The sequence below is a fragment of the Grammomys surdaster genome, unplaced genomic scaffold, assembly GCF_004785775.1.
Source record: "Grammomys surdaster isolate TR1022 unplaced genomic scaffold, NIH_TR_1.0 97, whole genome shotgun sequence".
Classification (NCBI taxonomy): Eukaryota; Metazoa; Chordata; class Mammalia; order Rodentia; family Muridae; genus Grammomys; species Grammomys surdaster.
The window spans coordinates 20,312,000-20,327,055 of record NW_021604576.1 but is presented as its reverse complement, the minus strand read 5'-3'; the positions used below and the strand labels follow the sequence as shown (position 1 = coordinate 20,327,055).

Sequence of the window (15,056 nt, the reverse complement as noted above, 5' to 3'; positions counted from 1 at the left end):
GTTTTTTCCCCCAGAGACCCACAGCTAAACATTAAATGGAACTTGAGGAGTCTTGTGGAAGAGTGGGGGATGGGACTGAATGAGCCAGAGGGGTCAAAGAAACCACTAGAAGAAGACCTACAGAGTCAACTAACCTAGGCCCATGGGGGCTCGCAGAGACTGAACCACCAACCAAAGAACACACACAGGCTGGATCTTGGCCTTCTACACATTTGTAGTGTAAGTTCAGCTTTGTTTTCATGTGTGTCCCTAATTATTGAAGTGAGGCTGTCTCTGGCTCTGTTGCCTGCCTTTGAACAACTAGTTGGTTCTTTGAGAAAATCATGAGAGTGACAAACCTTTAGCCAAATTAACTAAAAGGCAGAGAGAGAAAATCCAAATTAACTAAATTAGGAATCAGAAGAACATAACCACAGACATAGAGGAAATCCAAAATAATCATAAAGGAAATGAATAATTTTATTAGTATATACCATCTAACAATGGTAAATCAAGATCAGACAAGCAATTTAAACAGACTTATAACCCCTAGTGAAATACAAGCAGTAACTAAGAGTCTCCCAACCAAAACCAGCCCAAGGCGAGATGGTTTTTGTACAGAAGTCAACCAGACTTTCAAAGAAGAATTAATGCCAATACTTATCAAATTACCCCACAAAACAGAAACAGAAGGAACACTGGACAATTCTTTTACAAAACCAGTTATCCTGATACCTAAGCCACATAAAGACCCAACAAAAAAAACGTACAGACCCATTTTTCTTTTTTTTTCCTTTTTTAAAAAATTGGATATTTTATTTATTTACATTTCAGATGTTATCCCCATTTCCCAAAGATTTTATTTATTTATTTGATATATATGATAAGTAGCACACTGAAGCTGTCTTCAGACACACCAGAAGAGGGCATCACATCCCATTACAGATGGTTGTGAGCCACCATGTGGTTGCTGGGAATTGAACACAGGACCTCAGGAAGAGCAGTCAGTGCTCTTAACAGCTGAGCCATCTCTCCAGCCTCCCATTTTTTCTTATTAACATAGATGCGCATTTTTTCAATAAAATACTTGCAAACAAATAAACAAAAGCATTTAAAAAAAAAAACCATCCACTATGATCAAGTAGGATTCAGAGATAGTTCAACATGTGAATTGATAAATGTAACCCACTACATAAATGTAACCCACTACATAAAGAGACAGAAAAACAAAACCAGATGAACATCTCATTAGATGCAGAAAAAGTCTTTGACAAACATGGTACCATTTTCTTTCTTTCTTTCTTTCTTTCTTTCTTTCTTTCTTTCTTTCTTTTTTTTTTTTTTTTGTTTTTGTTTTTTTGAGACAGGGTTTCTCTGTGTAGCCCTGGCTGTCCTGGAACTCACTCTGTAGACCAGGCTGGCCTCAAACTCAGAAATCCGCCTGCCTCTGCCTCCCAAGTGCTGGGATTAAAGGCGTGCACCACCACTGCCCGGCTGGTACCATTTTCTTGATGAAAATTCTGGAATGACTAGAGAGATACAAGGTCCATACCTTAACATAATAAAGGCAATTTACAGCAAGCTCACAGTCAGAATCAGCCTAAATGGAGAGAAACTTCAAGTATTTCTACTAACATCAGGAACAAGACAAGATTTCCTGTCTCTCCACACTTACTCAATACAGTACTTAAAGTCTTAGCTCTAGCTAAGAGATCAAGTGGATACAAATGGGAAGAAAAGAAGTCAAAAGAATGCATACTGTATTTGTCTGGGTTATATCTTAAGATGATTTTTTTCTAACTCCATCCATTTACTTGCAAATTTCACGGTTTTGTGAAATTTTTTAACAGCTGAGTAATATTTCTATGAATGTACCACATTTTCCATTATTCATGCATTGGTGGACATCTAAGACGTTTCTAATTTCTGGTCATGAGGAATAGAGCAGCAATGAACATGATTGAGCAAGTATCTCTGTAGTAGGGTGTAGAGTTCTTTGGGTATAAGCCAAAAAACGGTATAACTACTAAACTAGCATAGTATTTGTGTGCTAGCTGTTAAGCTTTTGATACACAGGTTAAATTCCAAATAACCACAGAGATTATTCGTAGATACAGGACTAAGGGGAGAAATGGCCCTCTCTAGGAATGAAAAATAGAATAGATAGTTCTGGATGAAGGAGGTGAGTGACTGGAATAGAGAGGAGAATGGAAAAGTGGAGTGATGGAGAAGATATGGGTGGGACAGCTAAAATGAAGGGCCACTTGAGAGATCATATTTGAAGCTGATACAGTAAAACCTTTCTAATATTCAGAGAGAGAAGAGAGAGAATGAGAGAGAGAGAGAGAGAGAGAGAGAGAGAGAGAGAGAGAGAGAGAGAGAGAATATCTAAATAGAACTGGCAATAACAGAAGAAACAGAAACCCAACTTGCCATCTCTTGTCACCAAATGAAGCCTCCAGTTCCAGAAACCAGTTACATCTAAATCTAATTGTTTGCCAAAGGACTCCCATGAGGACAACCCAGGCTATTGCCAAGGCTATTGCTTGCTCTCCACAAACTAATGGTAAGGCTATTAGCACCAATGGTTCTTTCCAGACTCCTTCTCTAACTTCTTACAACACATTTCTTTTGCAAGTAGGATGAAGAGTCCTATCTGCAATGGAAGATTATTCTGGGTAATCGTGGTAAACCCTGATGTAATCACAAAAGTTGTTATAGAGAAAGGGGAAAGGTTCAAGGAGAGAGAGTGTAAAAGGAGGATAGAAGAAGGGAAAGAGAAGATGGTGTAATGTGGAACTAAGCCCAAGGGATGTGGGCAACGTGTAGAGCCTGAAAATGCAAGGACATAGGTTCTCCCTGAATATTCCAGAAGGAACCCCCTATATCACTGCTTAGATTTTAGTCTGTAAAGCTCATTTGCAATTATGACCCCAAGAATGATGAAAAATATATGAGTTATTTTTCATTCAGGTAACTTTAAAAATCTTAATAGACTAATATAGAACTCAACAAAGATAGGAAATTTGAATAGATATATGAATTGATATGTAAATTTAAAACTGGGCTTTTGGTCTGTGGGAGATAAACTAGCAGAAAGTGATTATCAGTTCTTTAGAATTTTTTCTAATGAAAGCTGAGCCATCTGGAGATCTCTGGAGACCTAAAGCAGCTCCTTGAGAATTTTTTCTTAACAGGATTTCTGAAAACCTATGTCCTTGCATTTCCAGACTTTACAGGTTGCCATCATTCTTTGGGCTTAGTTCCACATTACATCATCTCTTTCCTTTCTTCTATTCCCCTTTCACTTTCTCACCCCTTGAACCTTTCTGCCTTTCTCTATACTGACTTTTATGATTACAATAGGATCTACCACGATTATCCAGAATAATCTTCCATTTCAAGACTCTTCGTCCCACCTGCAAAAGAGATATCTTCTTGTAAGAAGTTAGTGAAGATGACTGGCAAGAACCATCAGTGTTAAAAAAAAGCACTTGTTGTTCTTGCAGAAAACTCCAGTCTGGTTTCCAGCACCCACATGACAGTTCACAGCAGTCTGTGATTCTCTTCTCCCCACGTCCAAAGTTATAGGGCTACGAGTGTTTACCACTGAGCTTAACCTTGCTAAATTTACTTATAAAATGATAGATAGTGCCGGGCAGTGGTGGCACATGCCTTTAATCCCAGCACTTGGGAGGCAGAGGCAGGTAGATTTCTGAGTTCGAGGCCAGCGTGGTCTACAGAGTGAGTTCCAGGACAGCCAGGGCTATACAGAGATAGATAGCATAGCTGGTTTAGAAGATAGAGTGAATGGAAGATGACAAGTCAAGATAATTTGTATAAATCATAAATTAACAATATGTTGAGCTTAATGTCCTTAAGTTATTTTTTCATAAGATGAAAACAATGCTTACATCCCTGAAACCTCCTTAAGCATTTCAGCAATATGAATATAGGAACATAATAGTCCCAAGACCAGGCGAGAGGAATTAAAAAGGTACTCACCACCAAGAAAGGACAAAAATGTAGAGAAATGAACAAGTCAGTTACTTCCAGCTGATGACTACCTAATGCATACATGAGCCAAACCACAAACTATACCTGATATACACGCTCAAGTACATCAACCAGAAATTAATTATTTTAAAATAAAGAAAGGTATTTCTTCTTCATTATTATTAGTTTTTGTGTCTTCGTGTGTGTGAATCTGGGTACAGGTGTCTGAGGAGGTCAGAGGACTTGAATTCCCTGGAGCTAGAGTTATGGTCACCCAACTTGGGTGCTAGGAATTGAACTCTGATCCTCTGGAAGAGCAGCACATGCTCTTCATTGCTGAGTTAATCTCTCAAGCCCAGAAGATCAATTCCAATCATGAGACATTACATTAATAGACATACAGAAAAAAAGAATGTGGGTGCCTTTAAAAAAAAAACCCTAGGCTTCAAGGTCAACTGATCATTTAAGAGGTCAAAACACTGTTAAAATATTCCCTATGATGTCAAATATTCAAGTAAAAGCATCCGGACCTCTGTACTTTAAAATATTTTATTTCCTGGGAACCCAGTTACTCTCACAATTTTAATTACAAGTTGCAAATGAATGTAACTTCTGAGCTAGTACACTGTCTTAGTTAGGATTTCACTTCGGTGAACAGACACCATGACCAAGGTAACTCTTATACTGACAACATTTAATTGAAGCTGGCTTACAGGTTCAGAGTTCAGTCCATTATCATCGAGGCTAGAGCATGGCAGCATCCAGGCAGGCATGCTGCAGGAGGAGCTGAGAGTTCTAAATCTTGTTCCGAAGGCAAAAGACTACCTTCTAGGAAGCTAGGATAAGGGTATCAAAGCTCACATCAACAATGACCCACTTCCTCTAACAAGGCCACACCTACTCCAACAAGACCACACATCCTAATTGTGCCACTTTCTGGGCCAAGCATATTGAAACCATCACGTACACAAATTCTAGTTTCTGATTTTGGTTCTGGTGCAAGTTACCCACCAGAACTATACTTGGAAAGAATAGGAAACGTGTTGGGAGACCTTGAACCATCTCTGCTTATGCCATTCTGTAACAGAGATCAAACCTCAACTGTTGAGCCACCAGTAAGAACTAAGACACAACTTGAAACGACATTACATCAACATGTGCATACATAACGTGTCAGTGTGTGATATGCGTTCTTCTGAGTTCAGTGATTGATTTTAAAACAGTGAGGGGAGTTGACTGAGTGCCGTAGGTACGGGAAGGGGGTGGGGAGTCGTGGAATTGGGACAGTAATCTACCCAAGAGGACTAGGACTAGGTGGGGATGACGTCTCAGCTGATTTCACAGCCCTATTGGTAACTCCATCAGTCATTCATGCAATCCGCTGTATTCTTTCCTTGAACATAGGGGATTGATCCAGTAAGGCTGAAACAGTCATGACTCCGGGCCATACACTAATGTTATGAGAACTGTTTTTAATTGACTTTGACCTCATGCCTTCAGGCAACAGAAACTCACTTCTGAAGGCACAAGATTCATGTGGGTGATGTTCTTTAAAATTTACTTTTATGTGAATGTGTGTTTTATCTGAATGTACATATGTGTACCACAAGGATACTTCATTCCCAACAACAACAGAGGAGATAGTCAGATTCCTTAATTGGTGCTTCACATGGGGTGAACCTTCATGTTGGCGCTGAGAACCGACATTGAGTCTTCTGTAAGAGCAGAATAATCTCCCCCATTGAGATGTCAGACCAGCTAAGATAAAATTTTAACACAAACAAAAGGTTGGAATTAAAACATGTTTAAATTGATATAAAATATGATTATTTGACCTCAATTCTCCCCAAACCATAATCCTAACTTCATAACCCAAAGCCTAACCCTAACCTTATGACTCTAACCCTAACTAACCAATAATATGCACCCCTAAATCTCTCTAAAGCTAACTACAACCCCAACACTAAGCCCTAACCCTAACCACAACCCTGAAGGTTCTTTCTCTGTCTGACCCTAACCCTAAATCCTAGTTTCTAAACCTAATCCTAACACTAACTAACCCCTAACTTAGCCTTCTAATTCTAACCCCAAGCTTAAGCCTATAACCCTTAGCAACTTTAATTCTAGGATTTTGTTAACCATGCAAGATAAACCAGTTTGGATGTAGTAAATATTTAGATTGCCCCAATACTCTCAAGTTAATAATTATTACAAATAAAGACAGTTATAACACCTGATGGCAGTTTATCTCTAAACACATCTCCTTTCTGGAAGCCTTGTTCCCTGTGTGTGTGCATGCCACATGTGGGTATACTCGTATGTGTGTGTGTGTGTGCGTGCGTGCGCGCGCGCTAAGGAACACTTGATTTGGGTCAGTTTTACATGCTGGATTTGGATCAACTTTCTCTGCCTTTACCAGAAGACCTCTTCTCCCACTGAGTCTTGGAATTATCCTGCAGGTTTTTGCAAATGTGAAAGGGCTCAAGACAGAGAGTGACCAATCCCTCATATGTAGTTTCTTGGGTGATTCAGTGAAGTTCCTTCTGACCCGGGATCTGGTATGTTTGTTATGCTTCCCCTTGGCAAGGCCAATTTTGGGTGGGAGGGAACAACTGTGTCTTGTTTTCAGAGTCATTATCAGCTGGGCGGTGGTGGCGCATGCCTTTAATCCCAGCACTTGGGAGGCAGAGGCAGGCAGATTTCTGAGTTCGAGAGTTCGAGGCTAGCCTGGTCTACAGAGTGAGTTCCAGGACAGCCAGGGCTATAGAGAGAAACCCTGTCTCGAAAAAAACAAAAACAAAAAAAGAGTCATTATCATCAGTTGCTCATACAAATCCCTAAAGTAAAAGTGTAGCAAGGGCACAGGAGAAGTATCTGAAAAATAAAAAATTATGAATTTGAGGTGCATCAAGAAACAAAGGCCAAATGATAATAAATCAAACAATTTCAAATGCAACAAAAACCAAGACAAACAAAACAGAAACAAAATACCTTCAAAGTTCCAAACACAAAGAAATACTGAGAACAAGCAAAACAGACCGAAAATGCCTTGAGAGATCTAAAAGCAAGCAAGCAAACAACACCAAATGTCAAGACCAAAATGTGTTCAAAGACAACAAACCAGATACTTTAAGCCAAGTGCTTTGGAAGCAGACCAAAAAAATTATTTATCTAGATAGAGTCTTTTTTAAGCAGCGCAGAATAAACAAATGGACAGCTGACCAAACCAATAGAGATCTAAATCCCCCAAAAGAACTCACCAGTCCATCTGAAGAAATGACATCTGATGGTCTCGACTCAGTGGGTTCATTCCTCACTTCCATTATGGTAATTCCACCAGCGAAAAGTAGATAGTTCCATAAATCCCATGTTGCAGAATCATTATTGTCAGCACAAAACCCAACAGCACCTATTGTAAAAAGCCCCAGACTTTAGCACAAGCGACTCCATGATGGAAGTGTCATTTACACTGTAAAATTCAGCATGTAGACAACACCATTTCTGTCAAAACTAAAACAAAGACCTAATCCATCAAAGTCCACAGTTCTGTGAAAGTCTCTAAATGTACTAATCTTGCCTTTTGACTTTGAAGTTCTGCTTCTGGCTAACTATTCTTGTTAACTGAAGTATGTCAACCCAGAACATAGTTTTGTGCTTAATAGCTCACCCTAAGAAAGACTTGGGGCTATACTAGGATCCCAGACACCCACTGTAGTCACCTGCCAGCTAGCAAACTTTCTGTTGGCTTAAATCTATGTCTGATCAGTCTTCTCTAGTGGATAGCCCACAACACTCATCTTAAAGGGGACTAGAAGATAGTTTGATCTGGAGCCATTCTGAATGACCACGGTCTGGGAACACAGATCCTCTGTTCCCACATTCATTTATCTGACAGAGAAGCTCCCTGTTTTTCTTTGCTAGGCACTAAACCAACAATCAGAAATCTAATCTCCAGTTGTTGCTTACAGTGAACACGAGGTGGCACAAGCTCCTCTCAGCATGGGAAGAAGGACCATGAAACACAGAAAATCCTGTGGTTTTCTTACTCAATCCATTTCTCTCTCTCTCTCTCTCTCTCTCTCTCTCTCTCTCTGTCTCTCTCTCTCAGTCTCTCTCTCTCTTTCCCTCTCTCTCTTTCCCTCTCTCTCTCTCTTTCTCCTCTCTTTTTGTGGTTCCCTAGTTTTTCTTTACAATATATACTTCCTGTAATTTTAAGCAAGCCCTCTACAGAGAGACACCCTGACTCAAAAAAAAAAAGATACTAATGGAAAATTTTAAACACCACACTAGATATCTGATACATTGAAAAGTCACTGACCTTGAAGGAAAAGGATGGTATATTATTACGTTATGACTGGTATATTTTCATCCTGGAAGAAGCTGCCACAAGGTTTTTTTTTTAATTGGTTTTTACAGAAATCTGATTGAATTATGTAAGCCCAGGAATAATTTCTACAAAAATGTACATATAATACCAGAATTTCTTAAAAGCAACTCATATCACATTTTTGTTTTGCATAAAATATGTATGAATATCAACTGCCATATATTGGCCCAAAGCATCTCTACAAGAAAAGTCTGCCAATACAGACAGTAAGAAAGCTACTTGTGAATATGTAAAAAGAAAGGTTAACATGGAGGACAGCCATTCTCGGACAAGCCCTTCAGCACTGGATGTTTGTAATCTCTACTGCTCACCGATGCTCCTCACCACCACTGCCGCTGAGCATGGGTTCTGACCTGTCACAGGCAGACAGCAACTTTTCAGTAGTTAAATCAAACATCTGGGAAGACACAAACTTAGAGAACAAGCTGGACCACGGAAAATGCTAGTCTCAAGTTCAAAATATCCTAGACTTGGAAGATGACCAGGCTGTAGGTGCCTGAGGTTTTTAACTGAGCCCTTTCCAGAAGGCCAGCTCGGGCACAAAGGCACTGCCTGAAGCAGGGAACCTTCCGCCTCCAAGGTCAATCTTCATAGGATCTGACGTTAGGAGGTAGGAGGCTATAGCCCAGAAGCCCTGCCATTTACTGAGGCCTTATTTGTAGGCTACTTCATCTTGTCCAGGAATTGGTGTGAATTCACCTATACAACTGCTGCTCTCACACACACTCAAATACCCACACCAACATGCAGTCCAAATGGCTTTTATGTACCTCATTTAAATTGTAACCAAGTGTGCAACTTAGAACTCTTTGTGGATCAAAAAATGTTTCCCGAATAGACTGAGGGAGCTTTAAAGAGATTTCACATCATCTGAGAACTTCCCCCAATACAACATCCCACGAGGATCTTCAGAAGACTTTGGTAAGGAGGGTAATGACTGTGCATACTGTTTACACACAAAAACTCAACATATATGCAGGTGAGAGCTTTTTCTGGACTCTTCAGTCTATCTCCTACCACAGGTTGCAGGGTGGATTCTGATCATATTTTTAGGCAACAGCAAAGGAACTCATACATGGGTGAGTTCCCTGAAAGTCCTGGGAGCATCACGGCACTAATGCTGACATGTGTATGCCAGAAGAACAGTGAGGTGGAGGAAATTTCACTATAAAATCATCACGAAACTAAGAACAAAGGCTTCCTGAACCCTGCCTACAACAGACGTCAGTACCAGAACATCAGAACCAGAACCATTAGCCTTCCTACTCTGAAGGTTGGTCCAGAGAAAAGGTTTTCTAGTCCCTTCTAAGCCATGATCAAACCTCAGAAAGCAGTGAAAGGACTCGCAAAGCGGGCTTGAGGAAGCTTTGACCCAAGGTACAGAGATCCTGGGGAGCTTCAGGCTGACAGGAATACAGCCCTCAAGACACGGAGGACCCAGAAGGCAGCACCTCTGTGAACACACATTTGGGAGTATTTGCTTTCTCCAGATCAAAGCAAACTTCTCTTAAAGCATAAGCAAAAAACCCCTAGGCCTCCTGGACAGCCATTGCGAGTGCTCAAGGAGAGACCGGCATAAACACCTACTAGGGAGATGGGAGCTTGAAGCCACAGGAGGATGGAAAGGGGACCAAGTGTGACCCAGTGTGACCCAGGTCTCTTTATTCTGGACGACCTGACTGAGGACTCATGGCACTCACCCTAGCTGCAGTAATACTACAGCCTATCCACTCTCCTCTTTTTTGATTGAAATTCTTCAAAGAACTGCTGAATGTCCTCTCTTAACAACCGCGCCTTCACCAGCAAATCTCTTCAGATTCTCCTTAAGTTTAGCCTTCAAGTCGTTGTACTCACAGCTGAGCTCTACATGAGGGACTCTACCAGTGCTGCTAAGGCTGTCTATTAAGGGATCCTTCTGTCAGTTGCCTGGCTCTTGTCTTTGTTCTCATAAGCTAGAAGTGTATCTTACTCATCCGTCAGGAACAAGACTTCTAGCTCTCCGTACATTTCCATGCACTTGGCAGGAGCACAGCCTGCGGCGCCTGCTCAGGGACCAATAGGTGGCAGCATGTTTCTTCACAAACTGCTTAGCTTGACGAGCCCGAAGTCTGCAACTGGGTTTGGTTTGTTCGGTTTCCTTCGCTTCCCTTCCCTTTGCTTTTTTTTTTTTTTGGGGGGGGGGGGGGATTTGTTTTGGGGGGGTTATTTGTTTGTTTGTTTCGACACAGGGTTTCTCTGTGTAGCCCTGGCTGTCCTGGAACTTACTCTGTAGACCAGGCTGGCCTCGAACTCAGAAATACACCTGCCTCTGCCTCCCAAGTGCTGGGATTAAAGGCATGCGCCACGACTGCCCGGCTTGGCTTTGTTTTCTTTCTCGTTATTTATTTATTCGCTTTACATCACCCCCCCCCTTCCCCAGGCATTTTACTTCTTAAATATTGTCCGGAGGTCCGACTCAGAGCTAGAGCTGGTACAGGGTTCATTATTCTGCACAGCTTCAACTTCCTTGCCAGCATATCCTAGAACATCCTCTTTTAGGGAGGGTGTTATCCTGGTGACCTCTATTTTCAAGGCTTCATAACTTCTTGATCTCCCATCCTGTCAACAAACAGCAGTAGATATTCTGGTAACTGCCAACTGGGCCGTAAAAGAAAGAACAGTGGTCCATACAAGCCTGCTATACCATCTCTTGTAAATCTCCGCTCTCAGGTGGAATAGCACTGAGATGGCTGCTACGGCACCAGTGCTCATAGAGCACACCTTGAATCATCTCATCTAGAACCCCACCTCTGAATCAGGATGAGGTCCCTTACAAACGCAGTATAATCCAAAGAAGCTGTACTAATTGCTCTATTGCAAGAATTTACCTCCCATTTGGCAGGAAATAATTTGCATTCCCAATTTTTAACCTTGCTCTTTCCACAATCACAACAAAAATGTCTTTTGGTGTACAGTTCAGTTTATGACTCCCACGGTGTAACTGCAAGTCAGACAAATTCCTGCTGGTTCTTCTCTCTTCGGCGTGTAGATACTACAGGCTTATAGTGCTTGTCTCTTTGCTGAGCACAGTGATAGCATGGGATTCCTGCTGGAGGGCACAATACCACAGTCGGTTTAGAGGATCACATCTCTTCCAGACTGATAACAAGATGTAGCAAGCAACTATACAGAAGGAGAAAGGATTAATTTGGGCTTATAATGGAGAAGGCACAGCAACAAAAGCTTGTTCACATCTAGGCTGACCAGGAATCAGTTTGTCTGTCTGTCTGTCTGTCTTTCTTTCTTTCTTTCTTTCTTTCTTTCTTTCTTTCTTTTTTCTTTCTTTCTTTCTTTCTTTCCTTCCTTTCTTCTTTCTTTCTTTTTTTCTTCCTTTCTTCTTTTAGCTCCCTAATTTTTCTTTATGATATATACTTTCTATAATTTTTAGGCAAGCCCTTTACAGAGTGACTTCCTGTCTCAAAAAATAAAGATAATAAAAGCAAATTTTAAACACCACACCAGATGGCTGACATTTAGGAACATTACTGGCCTTGAAGGAAAATGATGTTATTCCATTATGATGTGTTTGTTTTCATCCTGGAAGAAGTTGCCACAAATTGTTTTTTTTAAATAACACCTAGAAAATAGCTTGACAGCCGGGCAGTGGTGGCGCACTCCTTTGATCCCAGCACTTGGGAGGCAGAGGCAGGTGGATTTCTGAGTTCAAGACCAGCCTGGTCTACAGAGTGAGTTCCAGGACAGCCAGGGCTACACAGTGAAACCCTGTCTCAAAAACCAAAAAAAAAAAAAAAAAAAAGAAAGAGAGAGAGAGAGAGAGAGAGAGAGAGAGAGAGAAAGAAAGAAAGAAGCTTAACACGTTATCTTGACAGTAACTGAGTGCTCTTCAAGAATACAATTAGTATGCTGTTACAAGATCTGTAAATTAAGGAAGACTTTAATTGTCATGACTTCCCGGATGTCCTTAATGTAAATACCTGGACATACACGACTCTTGTCCATTAGCATCTACACCAATACTAATAAGTAAATTCCTAGCTTGTGTAGCTAACAGGGTTCCAGGGAGTGGCAGGTTAGGTTTGACCAGGATTTCATATTAAGTCATACATTATAGACTCTATAAATGCACTTTGTCTAATATAGTGTTTGTTTGTTTTTCAGACAGGGTCTCCTCATGTAGACCAAGCTGGTTTACAATTTCCACACACCTCTTGTTGAGAACAAGCAAAAGAAACATATTCTAAACACTACCATTTCATTTTCAGATTCCATTTAATCATAGGAAGAAACTAAATTCAAGGTCCCAGGTCCTAGGGGAGCTGGGGATTTCCCCATACCTGAACAGTTTCTAATGTAAACAGCTGTCTGAGTCCAGACATCTCAGGGACAAGTTGTAAGTAGACAGCTGTCTGAGTCCAGACATCTCAAGGACAACTTCATCTTGCTGGCAAGATCAAGCGAGTTCATGTTCCCACGCCTAGGAACAAACTCCTATCCCACTTCCCCAAATGTTTTCTTAATTATCTGTTAACCAGTAAAGAATATAGAAACTGCTGTTATCTAAACCAGGATACATAGGTTGTAAAAATACATAACCAATTGCCTGTTATGCTCTTATTAACCACATGCAGCTGACCTGCTTCTTTGTCTCCCATTCCCCTTATTACTCTGAGCCCCAGACATAATGTCTGGGAGAATGAATTACGGGACCTTGAATCCAGGTGCCTTGGATATGGCCCAGACTCGAATGGGTATTCCCTTGCTTGACCCACAATATCAAAATACAATTGGATAACACCCCAGCTCACTCAACAACCCCCCTGCCCCTTTGCAGTTTCACCCTTTGAAAATGCAATATATCTTCTCCTTCCCAGGACTCAGTTCAGAGCTCAAACTGGCCACCTTCCTGAGCACTCAGAAAATAAAGCTTCTGCTCTAAAATTTTAGAGTTTTCTCAGCTTCCTCCCCAGACCCCACACTCTGACTCCCTAGTGCTGGGATTAAAGGCATGGAACACAACACATGGCCTGCATTTGATTTGAGTTTAAACTCAAGAAAATCCTAATTGCAAACAAATTAAGGCCAGGCGGTGATGGCTCACGCCTTTAATCCCAGCACTTGGGAGGCAGAGGCAGGTGGATTTCTGAGTTCGAGGCTAGCCTGGTCTACAGAGTGAGTTCCAGGACAGCCAGGGCTACACAGAGAAACCCTGTCTCGAAAAACTAAAAAAAAAAAAAAAAAAAAATTAAAACACATACAAAATCAAACTTACATACAGACATATCTTAAAACATGAATAAGATTTAGTTTGGTAGGTAATATTGAATAAAATTAAAGCTATATGCTTTCATAGCATACCTCAACATCCTTAATTATGGGGACAAAAGGTGACAAGACACTCTTGTGCTTGATCGGCTAAATCACCGCAACTGAACTGTTCCAAGGAACTGATAGGTTGTTTTGTGACAAGACTTTTCCTTGGGAGATCTGTGCAATGCACACATCTATCTATTCATCCCAGATGGGGAGTACACAACAGACCAACATTTGGATATCATCTATGAATCATGAGTTCTACTAGGGTTGCTTACAGGCATATGGATGAGGGGTTACTTACAGGAGCAGAAATGACTCAAAGACAGCTGCATCATCAAAGCCTACTTCACCATGGTTCACACAAGCTGGTAATCCTGTGTGAACCATGGCTCTATACAACCAGCAGGCAGCTCAACAGGTTGTAGAGTGTCCTTCCTAAGTGACTCGGTTGATCTACACCTCTTCCAAGCAGCTGAGCTGGTTTCTGCTTCTTCTGGACAACTTGGTCTAGTCCCAGTCTTCTTTGCAGCTTGGCATTTCTGAGAATGACTCTTAGCAGCTTTATTGCTTATTCCAGGAAGACAAGGCCAAGAGAATCTGGTCGATTTCATGTACTTCCTGAAGTTGTTTTGAGTTGTTTACTTTCCTGCTTAAGGAGCTTCTTTGCTGGATGGCATGTCTCAACCTAGGAGGAAACTGTCACACAATATATGCTTATATATTATGCTTAGATTTACTTTTACTGTTTGGATTATGTTCTGTTTTGATAAGCTTCTTTGATTCATGGGTCTAACTCATCATTAATGTCTTGCAAATATAATTCACTGACCTGATAAATCTGGTCAGTTTACTTCAGCATCTGGAGTCCAAGGAGGGGATGGGGAAGTCCTACCTTTATAGTAATTTAAAACAAACAAACAAACAAACAAACAAACAAAAAACAGAGTCTCACTATGTAGCCTGTAGCTCAATATATAAACCAGGCTGTCCTCAAACTCACACTAAGGTCCTAGAATTATACACCAGCAAATCTAGCTGTTAGCTTGCTGGTCAGCCCATTTGCCTTCCTCAATGGTACTCAGTAAAATGTCTCCCATTCACTTATGTATTTTTTAATTGTTCATTGTGGAGTCAAATTATGTAGTTCTGCCTGGATTAGAACTTGATATAGGCAGCTGGTTCAACCAAGTGGTTTTTCACATAATCTTAAGATCACATATTGGATGAAAGGCCCCAGTCTTCTATACCAAACCAACCTACTACATAGTTCCTAAATGTTAAGAGTTGAACTCTAAGATGATATGGGTATTTAATTTTGCTTTTCTGAAGCCTAATGTGTGTATGTGTGTGTGTGTGTGTGTGTGTGTGTGTGTGTGTGTGT

At 40.8% G+C, this 15,056-nt stretch overlaps 1 pseudogene; it reads right to left on the bottom strand.

Annotated features, from left to right (window-relative positions):
- Positions 1-10,063: 10,063 nt before the first annotated feature.
- LOC114631767 lies at positions 10,064-11,440 on the bottom strand (annotated as a pseudogene).
- Between the last annotated feature and the right edge of the window lie 3,616 nt (positions 11,441-15,056).